Raw genomic sequence first — 15638 nt, 5'->3', positions numbered from 1 at the left:
GTTTTGATGTTTAGGAGTGTTATATAATATCATTTTCAATGAAACAGCACTTTTTTAACAAAAAGTTCGACGACGTTAAGTTTGACTGAAAAAAACTATAGGTATCGTTTTATATTCAACGTGTATTTATACCGACAATTCTCTGCTAAAATATTTGATACCACCAAGGGAGACTAAATACCAAATATAGCCATTTCTGTTGAATAATGACGCTAAAACCTTGAAATACTGAAAATCGGAAGGTATCGTTCAATGGAGGCTACATACAAAACGTCTACCGAATATTCTATGCGGGAATGTTTTATACCCACAACGAAGACTAAACACCAAATTGTAGCCATTTCGGTGGGATGATGACACTAAAAATTCCAAAATATAGAAACTCGGAAGGTACCGTCCTATCTATGGTAGCTGGGTTAGAACGTGGATAATGCCGATAATTCTCTGAATATGCCGATAATTCTCTGAAGAAATGTTTTTACTTCCAAGGGATATAACTTGAAAATGTGGATATAAACTTGAAAATACCGAAGATCGAGAGCTACCGTTATATGAAGATCATGAAAACCTGCAACTGTACCAAATATTCTATGTTTTATATAGCGAAACTCAGGAGGTACCGTTGTAGCTCCTGCAGGGTAGCTCTTTAAAAACGTGGGTATATGCCTATAATCAGGGTTTAAAATGCTCACATGATCAACACATATCAGAGAATAAGCAACAAAGTTTCAAAGGCTTAGCCATGTTTTCAGCAAACAACTTATAGATCAGGGTTACCAGTGTAATGCATTAAAAATCACGATATAATTAATTCCACTTTTTCGTTCAAAGGACATGTGAATTTTTGTTGAAGCCGTTCAAAATATATTTTTTTTATTTTTAAACAATAATAATTAGTATTCTTTAGGTTTTACGATATGATGGGGGCATTTGACATTAAATGACACCTTCTTCATTACTGCGTTGGCAACCCTAATCACTAAAAACACACTCGGTTGCTAATTCGCTGCGACGAATGGTCAGCCGACTGCAAAATATGTAGCGTGGTTGTCGATTATGCCTAACGAAAACAATATTAGTCGTAAAAAAACGAAATAAGCAAAAATGTACAAAAATAAATATGCGTTCGGTTGCTTATTTAGCCGTGTGTGTGAATTTTGTGAAGTGTACAGCTAATGCTAATGTTTTTATAGATGCTGGCTTTTAACCCCTATAATTCTTTGCAGAAATGTTTCATGCCTCTAAGGGAGACTAAATAGCAAATTATTGTCATTTCATGTCAACCAGTTTTTAATACCCATCATGCTAAGAGTAATAAATAGAAACTTCTGTACTAAATTATGTTAAAAATCGCGAGCTGCATCTTGATTTCAACAGATAGACGGACATCGTTATATCGACTTATTTCTTATGCTGATCACGAATATACATATACATACTTTATAGGTTCTACGATGAATATTCCGATGTGTTGAAAACAGAATCATAAAGTTAATTATACCCTTACACATCTTATGGTCGAGGCTATAATAAAGGTAATTTTCTATTTTACATCTGGAAATACCATTTCATGAGGGTTATACCAAAACATCGACTTATTGTCAATTCGATTCGAAAATCTAGAGGGGTCAATATTAGATAGATAAATTGTAGATAGATTACTTAGGCTTACACGGAAATCCAAAACGACGGGCCAGCAACGCGGAACCGGGTCAGCTAGTTAATATATAAATTTCTGGTGTTATTTTTATAAAAACTATTATACCTAGATAAGTAGTTTATTCCGAGATTTGTAATGAAATTTTGTGTAGAATTTTTCTTCTTTTGGTACTATTTGTCTAGAACTAGTTTCATGCTAAATATGAACGAAACAAATTTCATTAAAAAATATTTTTGTGTTTTCTTCATTTATTGTGTTATTTTTGTAGAATATTCGGATACGATTCGATCTCATTTTAAATGGGATTTAAAACATTTTTGGAAAAGTGAACAAAAATACCACTTTAATGACCAACTTGAGGGTTAAATTTTGTACCTTAAAGATTTTTCGTATTGTTGGCAGTAATATTGCCAAAGACGCTATATGCCTAAAATGCAAGGATTCCAAGGAATCTTAACTCGAATATTTCCAAAAATATACAAATAGAGGAAACTTCCCCCACGCATTTAGGGTACTTCCCGATGTAAACTTTTAAAACGCCGATACACGTTATCTTTTTTCTTTGCTTATTTAGTATTAGAATTTTAATGGAAATGGAAACGACGACTTCGTTTTACTGAAAATCCAAATATCATTTTATTTCTGAAAAATGTGTCTATCTTTAAAATTACTTATTATTAATTTAAGATAGACCTTTTAATTACAGCACTTTTTGTTGATTTTGCGACCTGATACATATCTAGGATGATTTAGAACCTCATAAGAGTATAATAAAATGTGTATCTATGGGCATTATTTCAATTTCTAACACATTTTATTTATCAAACAAATATTTGAATTGGATTTCCTATTGAACAAATAATAACGAACAACATGTTACTATATTGTCATGTTAACAATGTGGAGAACCTAATTAAATCCTAGTGATTGTTACCGAATTACTTTTAGTTATAATTCAAAAATTATCGTCGATAGAATTTATTGACATTTTAGGTACGCTTTGATTCTTTTCCCCGAATTGTTTATTGGAAAGGATTTATCTATAATCACATTTGCAATGAATATTTATTTCCTCGTTTCGTTTACATCAAGATATTATTATATTGTTATTGTTTTCTCCGCAAGACATTGCACCATTTGTGTTTTATTAACAATCCAAATTAATACCTGTTATTAATTGATATTTCTGTGTTAGTAAACAATTACAATGAAATAAAATTGTGAAAGATAAAAATATTAGTTACTTTATGAGATATTTCTCCAAGGCATTCAACAGGGTATTTTCGTTTCCTGTTCAGTTTTGATTTCTAGTTAAATGGTAATTAGAATCGACATATGGAAAGAATACCTAGGCATTCTTTCTTTCATTAAAATTGAGCTTATTATTTAAAAAAATGCATAAATTACACTGTGTATAATTTTTTGAGTCATGTTTTATTAGCCATATTCTGACTCCACAGTGTGATAGAACACAAAAAACGAGAAGACACGTGTCTCGCCGTTTTTTCGTATCTCATCAACTTTCGTGGCTATAGGCCTCCAAAGGTTTGAGGCATTGATGTAAAAAGGGTCATTTAGTCAGGCCTATATCTTCCAAACCGTTAGGAAATTTCGAATTTATCTCAGAGGGAAAGTTGTAGCTCTTGTCTTAAAGAACAACAAATGTGAACACATATAATCCATCAAACTTCATCTTCAAGGTCAAAATCGTCATGGTCAAATTTGTTTTAAAATTTTTTTCTGTAGAAACGGATCTTAATGGTCAAAATAGCAAAACAATTGCGATTTTTATCCTCTTTTCTCGGCTTCTGCTCCATAGATACTAAACCGTTCAAAATTCAAGAAAACAATCAACCACAATAGTGTAGCAAAGGCATCAATAAACAACTTTCTGGAACATGCCAAATGTATATGAACGGTTCTTAAATTTCAACAAACAAGTTTCTAGAACAAATGAAGATTCTAAGAACGATCCTTCAAGCTCTAAATTCGATTATTTTAGATCATTATTTCCTGTTCAGGTCCGTAAATAACAAACCTTTCCACTTTCCTTGAGTTTTTAACAGATTGTTATTTCCAAACCAGAGAAGGGGGAATGTTAAAAATAATTTAATTGTTCGTGAATTTCAGCCCTATGAATCTCCATATGTTCTAAAAAGTCGTTTATTGAAATCTTAGGTACATTTTTGTGGTTGACTGTATCCTTAATTTTTGGGCGGTTAGGTATCTTTGGGCCAGATTCGGAGAAAAAAGTATACAAATTTAATATTTTCAAAAGATTTTTGCTGTTTTTACCATTAAGAACCTTTCATAGACATTTCGCATATTTCAAAAAGTTTTTTATTGAAGCCTTTCCTACACTATTGTTGTTGATTGTTGTCTTGAATTTTGAACGGTTTAGTATCTATGGAGCAGAAGACGCGAAAAGAGGATAAAATCGCAATTGTTTTGCTATTTTGACCATTAAGATCCGTTTCTACAGAGTTCGTATATTCTACAAAGATGTTTATTGAGATCTGAGGCACACTTTTGTAGTTGGTTGTTTGATTAAAATCTCATCGGTTTGATAGATGTATAACAAAACTTGAGAAAAAACTTTAAAAGAAATTTGACCATGGCGATTTTGACCTTGAAGATGAAGTTTTCCTTTTTACATCAAAGCCTCAAACTTTGGAGGCCTATAACCGCGAAAGTCGATGAGATAGGGAAAAACGGCGAGACACGTGTCTTCTCGTTTTTTGTGTTCTATCACACTGTGGAGTCAGAATATGGTTAATAAAACATAACTCAAAAAACTACACACAGTGTTATATTTAGAAATTCTATACATTTGTAGGGCATGAGATTAAAATTGTAATTGTTGCATGTTTAATTATAAGCAAGAAGGTGTAAAAAATTTGCGAAGTATTTGCAAGTAAAAGCGATAATAAGAATAAATAAAAAATATAAATTTGCGATTGCTTCATGTTTTTGCTGCTTGCTTATGCTTATTTAATATTAGAATTTAAATGGAAATGGAAACGACGACATCGTTTTACTGAATATCCAAATATCATTTTATTTCTGAAAAATAAATGTAATTTGTCTATCTTTAAGACAACTTAACTTTAATTTAAGATAGGCCTTAAAGTGTCTAATCTATTTTACTTACAGCACTTTTTGTTGATTTTGCGAACTGATTACAAAGTCAACAGTTACATATCTAGGATGATTTTAGCACCTCATAAGAGTATAATAAAATGTGTATCTATGGGCAGTATTTCAATGCGTTAGAAACCAAATTTTATTTATCAAACAAATATTTGAATTGGATTTTCTATTGAACAAATAATAACGATCAACATGTTGCTATATTGCCATGTTAACATTGCACATAAGTTTCAATCAGGAAATTTTTGGACAAAACCCGATTTTTGAAGTTTCGAAATTTTAATTTTTTTTGCACAGAATAATAAAAAACACATAAAGTCATCTGAAAATAATTAGTTTTTGTAAATAGCGTTAGTATTCGTTGATTGGCGCAGTATCAAATTTGACACTTTTTATGTAAAAATAAAACAGACTTTGTGCTGTAAAATATACAATTTTTGTTGTATTGCGTCGCTGCACAAATATACAGAAGTGAGACCAAAGTTAGTATGAATCGGGAAGCTGTTAATGAGTACTTTCATAATATTTACAAAAAGAACAATGAAATTTTTAAAATTAGCGTTTATATATATATATATATATATATATATATATATATATATATATATATTAAAAATTACTTTTACAAATATTTTTTAAATATTTATTTATTTATTTATTTCTTTATTTCAGCCAATAGATTCAAATTCTTTACAGGCTGTGGATAAATATCTTAGTCTAATAACATATTTGTTTCACTTAATTCTAAAGTAATTAATACATAAATCGTTTTATGTTGTCTTTCAAAGACTGTTTTGTTGCACAAAAGTCAACGATAGTAATTCTATTCAATGAGTTATAATTTGAGAGAGCCCTATTAATAAGGCTGTTGTTTACGTAATTACACCTATGGGAATCTACATGAAAAATGTTGATATTTCTCAACTGACGACATGGAGCATTAAACGGTATTTGTTCTAAAAGGTAAGGACAATCAATATCTGAGTTGATCAAGTCAAATATAAACATCATAGCTTGAAACTTTCTCCTGAATTCTAAGGTCTCTAAGTTGATTAAGAGACAACGGGACTCATAACTAGGCAATGGATGAGTAAAGTTCAAATATGATAGACAATATTTTATAAATTTCACTTGAATTCTTTCAATTCTCTTTATATGTGTAACTGAAAATGGACTCCATAATATGGATCCATATTCTAGTTTGGATCGAACATAGGAAGTATATAACAACTTAGTGGTATATGGATCTTTAAAGTCCGCAGAATTTCGTTTAATGAAAGCTAAAACGGAATAGGCTTTGGGTATTATATGATCTAAGTGGGGAATAAACGAGAGCTTGTTATCAAAAATTATGCCCAGGTCTTCAAACTCATCTAACTTCTTTAAAACATGATTACCGAGATAGAATGATAAATGTAGAGGATTTCTTGAATGGCTAAAGGACACATGTGAGCACTTATCAAGGTTCAGATTTAAAGAGTTGACACCGCACCATGTTAGCAGATTGTCCAAGTCATATTGCAATTTTAAAGCATCCATTATAGAATTCACCTTTAGGAAGACTTTTAAATCGTCGGCATATAAAAGAAACATTGAATGATTAAAGCATGTGGAAATATCATTAATGAAGATATTATAAAATAAGGGCCCCAAGATAGTTCCTTGAGGGACACCAGAAGTTTGAGTAAATGGTACAGAACTATAAGCACCAACTTTTACAATACACTTTCTGTCGGAAAAATACGATTTAATCCAATTAAGAAAATTGGATCTGACACCAAAATTATACAATTTATGTATTAATAAAGAATGCGAAATTGAATCAAACGCTTTTGAAAAATCGGTATAAATAGTTTCAGCCTGGCACCCAGATCCTAGCGATCTTATACAATAGTCAGTGAACGCAGAAAGATTGGAGATCGTAGATCTATTGCTGTAAAAGCCATGTTGTTGCGGAATAATTATTGATTTGAACGCAAAATTTAATTTTTCGTGAATGATATTTTCAAAGATTTTGGAAATTACTGTAATTTTGGATATCGGACGGTACGATAAAACATTGTCTTTGGAACCCTTTTTGAAAATAGGATTAATGTTAGTGAATTTCCATTTATCGGCAAATACGCCTTCACAAAGAGATTTGTTGAACAGTATTTGAAGCGGTAAAGAAATTGAAGAGGCACAGGATTTCAAAACATTTGCACATATACCATCAGCATCTACGTTAACGGAATTTTTAACGTTATGGATACCACGAAGAATATCACTCTCAGATAATGTTATTCTGGTTAAGTTGACATCAAATGAATTATGAGACAATTGAAAAGAAGAACTATTACCATTGTCAATGGAAGACCTACCAAATGTTGATTTAAAGTAGTCTGCAAAAAGATTAACGATGCCCTCTGGAAAGTCCGAAGATTTATCATAATAGACCATCGAAGAAGGAATATCAGTACATTGTTTCTTGGATTTTATAAAATTCCAAAAACATTTTGGATTCTGTTTGATTTGATTTTCGATGCTCATGATGTATTGATTATACAGAAATTTATTCAAGAAATTAAACTCCCTTTGGCATAACTTATATTCCTGGAATATCAGCAAATCAGATGAACTTAAGAACCTTTTATATAATTTATTTCGGCGATTTTTCAATTTCTTTAAATTTTTATTGTACCATGGATGAGATAAGATTGTCCTCTCCTTTTTAGGAATAAATTGGTCACAAATATCTAAAACAATTTTCAGAAAAATATCATAACTTTCATTTGTGTTATGACCCTCTAAAGCAGATACCCAATCAATCATACTTAACGATGAATTAAGTGCAACAAAATCAGCATGTTTAAAATCAAAGCGATCAATACTATTATTTAATTTATATTTCATAAAGGAATAAGTTAGAAGTTCAATAATAATAGCTGAGTGGTGAACTGTACTGGGAGAGAACGAATTTAAACACTCATGTATGTTATATTTTATTTCTGACGGTATGAACAGCAAATCTAGTATTTTGTGCAATTTATTGTAAATGTTATTGACTTGAATTAGGTCAATGCTTAGCAATGAATCGATTAAGTCTATTTCAAAATCTTTGTTCATATTTCAAGGAGTAATATTATTACCATCATTTGTCCAAACAATATTATTTAAGTTGAAATCACCGAAAATACAGAAATGAGTGTTAATATCCGATTTCTCATGCACAGCATTAATATTGTTAATATGACCACAATAAATTTCATAAGTACTATTTGGAGGGATATATGAAACACCAATGCATAATTTCAAGTTATTATTAGATATTATATAAACAAAAAGTTGGTCGAGCAAACTATCAATGCTAACATTATTAGATGTATAAGACTTAAGATGCTTTTTAACAGCTATTAAGACACCTCCTCCGCGAGATAATCCTGTGGCTTGAAAACTTCTATCCTTACGATAGACATTAAATAAATTAACATTAAACAATTCCCCATTAAAGAAATCAGCATTTAACCAAGTCTCAACAATTATATAAATATCATAATCCGATTGATCAGAGAAGTTATATAGCAGATTGCACTTGGAACGCATACCTGAGACATTTTGGTAAAAAACTTTTAGGCCAGATACATTAATTAATTTGTTAGAAGGGTTGCAGGTTTTCTTTCGAAAAAAATAAATGGGCGAACACTAACGTTTACGGGCCACAATGTTGGTTTGGTCAGCTCTGCATAAAAACTAGTTGAAACTCCAAGTTTGAAGTTGACATGTCTCAAAGTGTTCACATCAACATCTTTCTTAACAAGGAGAGAACATTCCATATGCTGTTTAGGAATGCCTGAATGCTTCTCAATATACGCAATAACTTGATCTGGCGTCACACTTGTATTGAATGAAGACAAATGAAGGAATTTCTTTTTCGGCAGAACATTTAAAATTTAAAACCCGTTCGTGGGTATTGATTTGGTTACGAAGTTTTTCGGCAAATCACACACACGCGACCCGAACGCAAAGTAAGAGAGCAAATGTTTTGATTTTTTTTACTTCAGTCTTGTACTGAATTTCATGCAAGCAGGTTGATGCCGCTTTATTTGTTTATTTTTGGGTACACAGAAAAGATTTTGCAGTTGTACAGCAAATATGTGGAGGGAAGAATTTGAAAATGATTTTTGTTTTGTATTAATATTTTTAATGACGCAGAATGCCTCGTCTGCAATGCAACAATAAAAAATTTATGTATGCTTAGAAAGTCTTAAAAAATCATTTTTATATACAATTAGTTTTTTCTCTCAAAAAAATTAACATATGAAGAAAAATACTTTTCAAATTATGAAGTTATTTATATTATTTTTAATTTAAGTCATACAAAGCGAACGCGCCAACAATATATTTTTCATTTCACACTCAATATGAAAATCATCACCCTGTTCTGTCAGTGTAATTTTACCCACACATAAACAATTTAAGCGCTCGCTCTTCTTGGTCGGCTATGGAGTCTATGCACTTTCGTCCAATCAGTGTCATACAGGTTTGATCTAGCCTCCGACAAAGCAGTTGGGTATGAGAGTGAAGAAGAAGCATCACATTGTAAATGATGCGACTGATGATTCTCAACAGTGTGTTGTTCAGTGATAATGTTGTTGTAATTTTGGCGGTTAACTCTATTACTCGCATTAGATACTGATGGCTCATTTAAGTTGGTGTGTTTAGGTGGTTGCTTACATATTCTTTCAAGGTTTTTCGAAAGTTCATCGAACCTTTTATGCACATTTTTCACATCATCAACAAGAGCGACTAGCGTTGCCTCTTTTATTTGTCTCAATTCATGAGATAGAGAGGAAATCATAGAGACCATATTAGCAGCAGCACTCAGACAACCGTCACAATTGAAAACAATGTTTTTATAGTTTTTAAACAGATCAATAATTTTTTCTTTTTCTCCATCCAATTGAACACATAAAAAATGGAATTTTGCTTCGCAAATGTGGCAAGAGATAGCATTTGATTTTGCCGATTTAAAACATTTTGCACACAATACTGCAGGTGGTGTGGTCATTGTTTCAGTTTATAATGTTCTTAAAAAAACACAGAAGCAACTCAGATTGACGGAGCGAAATAAAAACACGTCTGTTCACTCGAACGATCTTTCAATATACTTAAACTGTTAAAAAATGTCCAAATTTGTCCACCTCCAAATCGAACTTGGAAGCTAGCACGGGGTCTGTATTAATAAATTCAGAAGTCAAATCGTGCTCAAATTTGCCACAGTTAAAATAAAGTGGATTTTTCTATTTTAAGATGGGAGAATTTTTTGTAAATACCTGTTGTGACTGTACGAACGGTAATACCCACATCTATCAACCGATTTTCCTTAAAATGTATGTTTAAGGGTTTCAGAGTGTAGAAAACAAGTATGTATAATTTTTTTGAAAATATGTCCATTTTTTGTCATAGCCCCCACATAAAAGTACCGTCCGATTTTAGATATTTTGTGGATTTTAGCGACACTTTAAGACCGATTCGACTGAAATTTGGTATTTTGACCTCTTGGAAGATATGAATCCATCGCATTTGGATTTGGGACCATTGTGCAATGTAGACAAGCTAATTTAATCCTAGTGATTGCTACCGAATTGCTTTTAGTTATAATTCAAAAATTATCGTCGATATAATTTATTGACATTTTATATAGGCTTTGATTTTTTCCCCGAATTGTTTATTGGAAAGGATTTATCTATAATCACATTTGCAATGAATAATTATTTCTTCGATTCGTTTACATCAAGATATTATTATATTATTATATATACCATTTGTGTGTCATTGACAATCCAAATTAATACCTGTTATTAATTGATATTTCTGGCTTAGTAAACAACTACAATGAAATAAAACTGTGAAAGATAAAAATATTAGTTACTTAATGAGATATTTCTCCAAGGCATTCAACAGGGTATTTTAGTTTCCTGTTCAGTTTTGATTTCTAGTTAAATGGTAACTAGAATCGACATATTGAAAGAATACATAGGCATTCTTTCTTTCATTAAAATTGAGCTTATTATGTAAAAAATAAATAAATTAGCTTTAGTGTTTACAAGTGGAGTTGAAGACCCCGAAAAAACTTAAAGCAAACTAGCAAAATAACATTCTGTTAGCAAACAAAAATTCTTGGTATATATCTTATTCAATTCGAACATTATTTTCATTCAAAAAAGAAAACAAAAAATATATGTAAATATTTGATAAATAAATATTTTTTAAATTTGAGATTTGTATTTTTGTAGTTTTACGTTGTTTCCTATTTATTTAACCGTGCTGCAGAAATATGCTTTCAATATAGTAGAACTTCCAATGGGACACGTAAAGAAAGTAGCATGGTCCAATTACAAGGTCATAAAGTGTGAAATTTGCTGACATGTTTAGTCGTATCAAAGTGTATAAACCCTCGTTAGCCTAAATGCTGAGGTATAAAAAGACCAATATTTTGAGGTATTGCGTTGCTTTTTACCAAATAATTTAATTTTTCCAGAATGATTGCGTCATTTTGTAGGTAAATATACTTACTTGCAAACAAACCATAACGATAAAGGAACCCACTTATATTTTCCTCAGTAGTTCTGTTATTTAACCGCTATTGTGCTATAATTTTCATCAAGGGAGAGGTTAAGATTTAGTTTTCATGTTTCGCGTTCCTAATTTGTCTGAATATGCCCCAAGAATTAAAAATATGCAATAAAAATTAAATTTGAATATTTCCCACAAAAATGTCGACTTTCGCCCGCTAAATACCATCCTATTACTATCCAATATGCCTGGCATTATCCTTGAAAGGTCGAGAGTTCCTCTTTCAAATATGACTTACGTAGGAGGAACATGTCTTCCAGCAGTAAAGATACTAAAATTTTAGTCATTACACTAAAAATTTAATCGTTTCTATTCTGGTCAGAACCGGACCCCCATACAAAATTTCTTGACGATTGGTCCATAATTGCGGCCAGTAGCTTGATTACATTTTCTAGTGGACGGACAGACGGACGGACGGACACACATCCCAAAATCGCTTTATCTCGTCGAGATATGCACATAGGAGTCTACCATGAACATTTCGCGGTGATTCATGAATTTTAATATAACTGAATATCTCACAATTTTCAAAATAAATATTGAACAAAAAAAAAATTTTAAATATTTTTGAAAATTATGAGAAATTCAATTATAGTTTATTTGTGGGGGTTTTCAGACTTAAACCACTATAACTTAGCCACTTGTTAACCGAAAATAACAGCTTGTTCGAAAGATATAATTCACCCCTTTAAAAGGAAGAAGGATCAATAGAAATCCGTTGTTACAAAAAGAAGATATGCCCGTTTAAATTTGAAAATGTAAAAAACCCAGATTTTAACTACTTTTATCGTTATAAAAAAATAAAACGAAGTGACCCAAATGAACTAAAGGCATTTTCGTTCTCCATGGATCCCAACACAATAGAATTTTGAATCAGAACGCTTGACTTTTTTCTGGTCAACTTTTGTAGCACTGTGCCATTTATCGACATTTTCCGAAAAGTTTGCACCTTCTCAAGGCCAAAACCGCCTGAAGGAGCATTTCAAAGTTTTTGCGATGTATTAGATAGTTTTTAATTACTATCTTGGCTATAATTTTTGTCTTTGCGTTGGATCGATAATCTCAGTGGTTTAGCCGTTATATGCCAAAATGTCAAAAAACGTGGATAAAAAACTTAAAGTCAAAATCGGGAGGCTCGATTTTCACCGTAGACCTATGGTATAGTGGACTTTTTTCCTCAGTTCATTCCCAGGAACCAGTAACGCGAAGGGCCCAATAAGGTTCTAAAATCGCCCCGGCCTAATGCGCATACATTTTCGTTTCGAAGTACATAAACATGGGATAAGTTTAAACAGTCAACTATAAAAATAAAAATTAAGTGTTTTTGCAGTGTTTTATTTAACTATTTACAGTTGACCAATCGAACTAATATGCTGTTTATATTATAGGCTTTCGTCGGGTTAACCTTCCTTATGCGGATTTGTTTGACGTATATGCAATGGAATTGACATTTAAAACCCAGTGGGTTTGTTAAGTCCGGTTATATATAAACGTACTACAAAACTTTGCACACTTTGTAGGTTTGGACAACAATACTTGAATATAAAAAAAAATTACTAAAAAATTAGAAAGTAAATAATTGAAAAATTAAGTTACAATGTTTTATTTATAAATGCACTAAAAACTAGAAAATGTTTTTCTCTTAGCATCAATAAGTATGTTCTTCTTCATAATGGAATCTCTGAAACATGTTTGCGGCTTTTGACTGGCTAAGGGTACGCCAACTTTTACATCTGTTCCAGTTTTTGACGTTTCTGCCATTTTTCCGTTCTCATACTTTTTGATCAAATGTATATGTGTAACTCATTTTTGGCTGTTTTTTTTTTGCAAAGTACGGCAACGGATCTAATCTTTTACAATTTGGAGCCTTTTCATTTCATTTAAATTATTTCAGAAAGATGAAAATTGTAATTGTGTTGAGATCTTCGAGGTAGCGAATTTCTTAAGGGGTTAGTCCAGTTGTGCAGGCCAAAAAAAGTAATTTTTCATGCATTCCTCAAAAGAAACTACCAATTTTTAAGTAGTTGTTTCATTTATCTGAAAGGGCACATATTTTACTAATGTGGGAATTTTTGTTGTTAAAAAATATTGCATAGTATTGTTGTAATTGCATAGTGTTGTTTTAAATGGGTACCTGTGAAACCCTTTTTTGTAAAAGCGTTTTGCGGTGCCAACGATAGCTACGAAGATCGCCCATATATTTTTGTGGGCGTTTTTAAGCGCTTTTTTTTTGTAAAAAAAAAAAATCGGGCAGAAAATGTTGAAACACATCAAATAAAGTTAAGCCATTGAGGGAATACTCCAGACTTAAGCTATCACATGAGATTGAATCTTCAAACAATAAACAAAACAAATCTGTCTCGCTTTTTATATATTGAATAAGCTCACCAAACCAAAAGAATCTCGATAAATTCATTTTCGAGCTATCATTGGCGCCGACATCAAAAATGACATTTCGAGAAACACTCGTTTAAAGTTTCTATGCTACATACAAATCATAATAAATTATTCCCTTCCAATGCTCATATCTCAGCCAATTTTGCTCCGATGGACTTGAAATCTTTGCAGCATACCCTTTACTTCAAAAAAGGCAATCAATTTTTTTCGAAAGTGACAAGAAGGAGTAACCCCTTAAATAAAGTTTCGAATGTTAAGAAGTTATTACGCCAAAATCGAATAGGTTGACAGAATTTATCAAAACAGACACTAAAATATTTTAAATTTGATGTCACTGATTTGTCGCGACGTGTTTCTTCCAGGCTCAATATTTCGGGGGTTTTCATTGTGTCTTCAGCGTAGAAAGAGCTTATACTGTCCATTTGTAGCGTGAAAGTGAAACTTAAACCTTCTCGAGAATCTAGACACTTTTCGCAACCAAATTTGCCAATCATTTGACCGAGTTAACCCCATTCTCCTGTATTTTGTTTTTTAAGCAATATATCCATTTCCTGGTTTCAAAAGTAAACGTAAATAAAACACATATAAAATACATTTTCATTCACTTTGGCAGTTTTGTTGAGATGTGTGTTTTACTTACTATTTGTATGTTTGTAAAGCTTAATCTCATATTTGTTGTTTTCAAATTAAAAAAAAAAACAAGTTTAAAGTGGGATGTAGTTAAAATTGATTACTTTAGGGGATGGCAGAGAAGACTAGTAGACTAGTTTCGTCCAACGCCACTTGGACTCATCAGTTCTCTTAGTTCTTTGTATTGAAACAAAGAACCCAATTTTTTGAAAACAACAAATATGAGATTAAGCTTGACTTACATACAAATAGTAAGTAAAACACACATCTCAACAAAACTGCCAAAGTGAATCTAAAACAAGTAAGAACGGCGTTAAGTTCGGCCGGGCCGAACTTGTTATACCCTCCACCACCAGTTGTATTGAAGTAAAATGGAATAATTTGTTTCCTTTCGTGTATGAAGAAGACTTAATACTAAATTTCAGCAATTTCGGTAAAACAATGTGAGGCACCATTCTATGGGGGCTATTTCAAAACGTCGATCTATACCGACAAATTTCTTACGGAAAGTTTTTAGGCTCAAAGAAGATAAATACCAAATTTCCTATATTTCGGTATGAGAATGTGCCTAAAACTTAAAAAATACCGAAAATCAAGAAGTACGCTTCTATGGGGATATAGGAAGACGTGGGCCTATACTGATAATACTCTTCTGGAATATTTTATTACTCTTGGAAGACGAAATAACGAATTTCAGCCATTTTGGTTGGATATTGACGTCGCAGTCTTCAGTATTACGAAAATCGGGAGGTACCGTTCTATGGGGGCTATATCGAAACGTGGACCTATACCGACGAATTTTAGTCAGAAATAGGGCAATATGAAAGAGTGGACCTGTACAGACATATTTCTGGCGAACAGTTTTATATCACATTGAAGACTAAATACCAAATTTCAGCCATTTTGGTGGAATATTGAAGACACAACCTTCAAAACACGAAAAATCGGGAGGTACCTTTCCATGGGGGCTATATAAAGGCGTGAACCTATACCGACAAATTTAAAGGGTAAGTTTGAGTACCTCCAACGAAGTCTAAATACCAAATTTCAGCCATTTCGGTGGAATATTGAGGCCACAACGTTCAAAATACCGAAAATCGGGAGGTACCGTTCTATGGGGGCTATATGACGGTATGGACCGACACCGACCAAATTCTGGGAGAAAGTTTTGTACCCCTAAAGAAGA

Source organism: Musca autumnalis, unplaced genomic scaffold (genome assembly GCF_047663935.1).
Source record: "Musca autumnalis isolate F117 unplaced genomic scaffold, ASM4766393v1 scaffold_5, whole genome shotgun sequence".
In the NCBI taxonomy this organism is placed as follows: domain Eukaryota; kingdom Metazoa; phylum Arthropoda; class Insecta; order Diptera; family Muscidae; genus Musca; species Musca autumnalis.
This window is presented reverse-complemented; position numbering follows the sequence as displayed.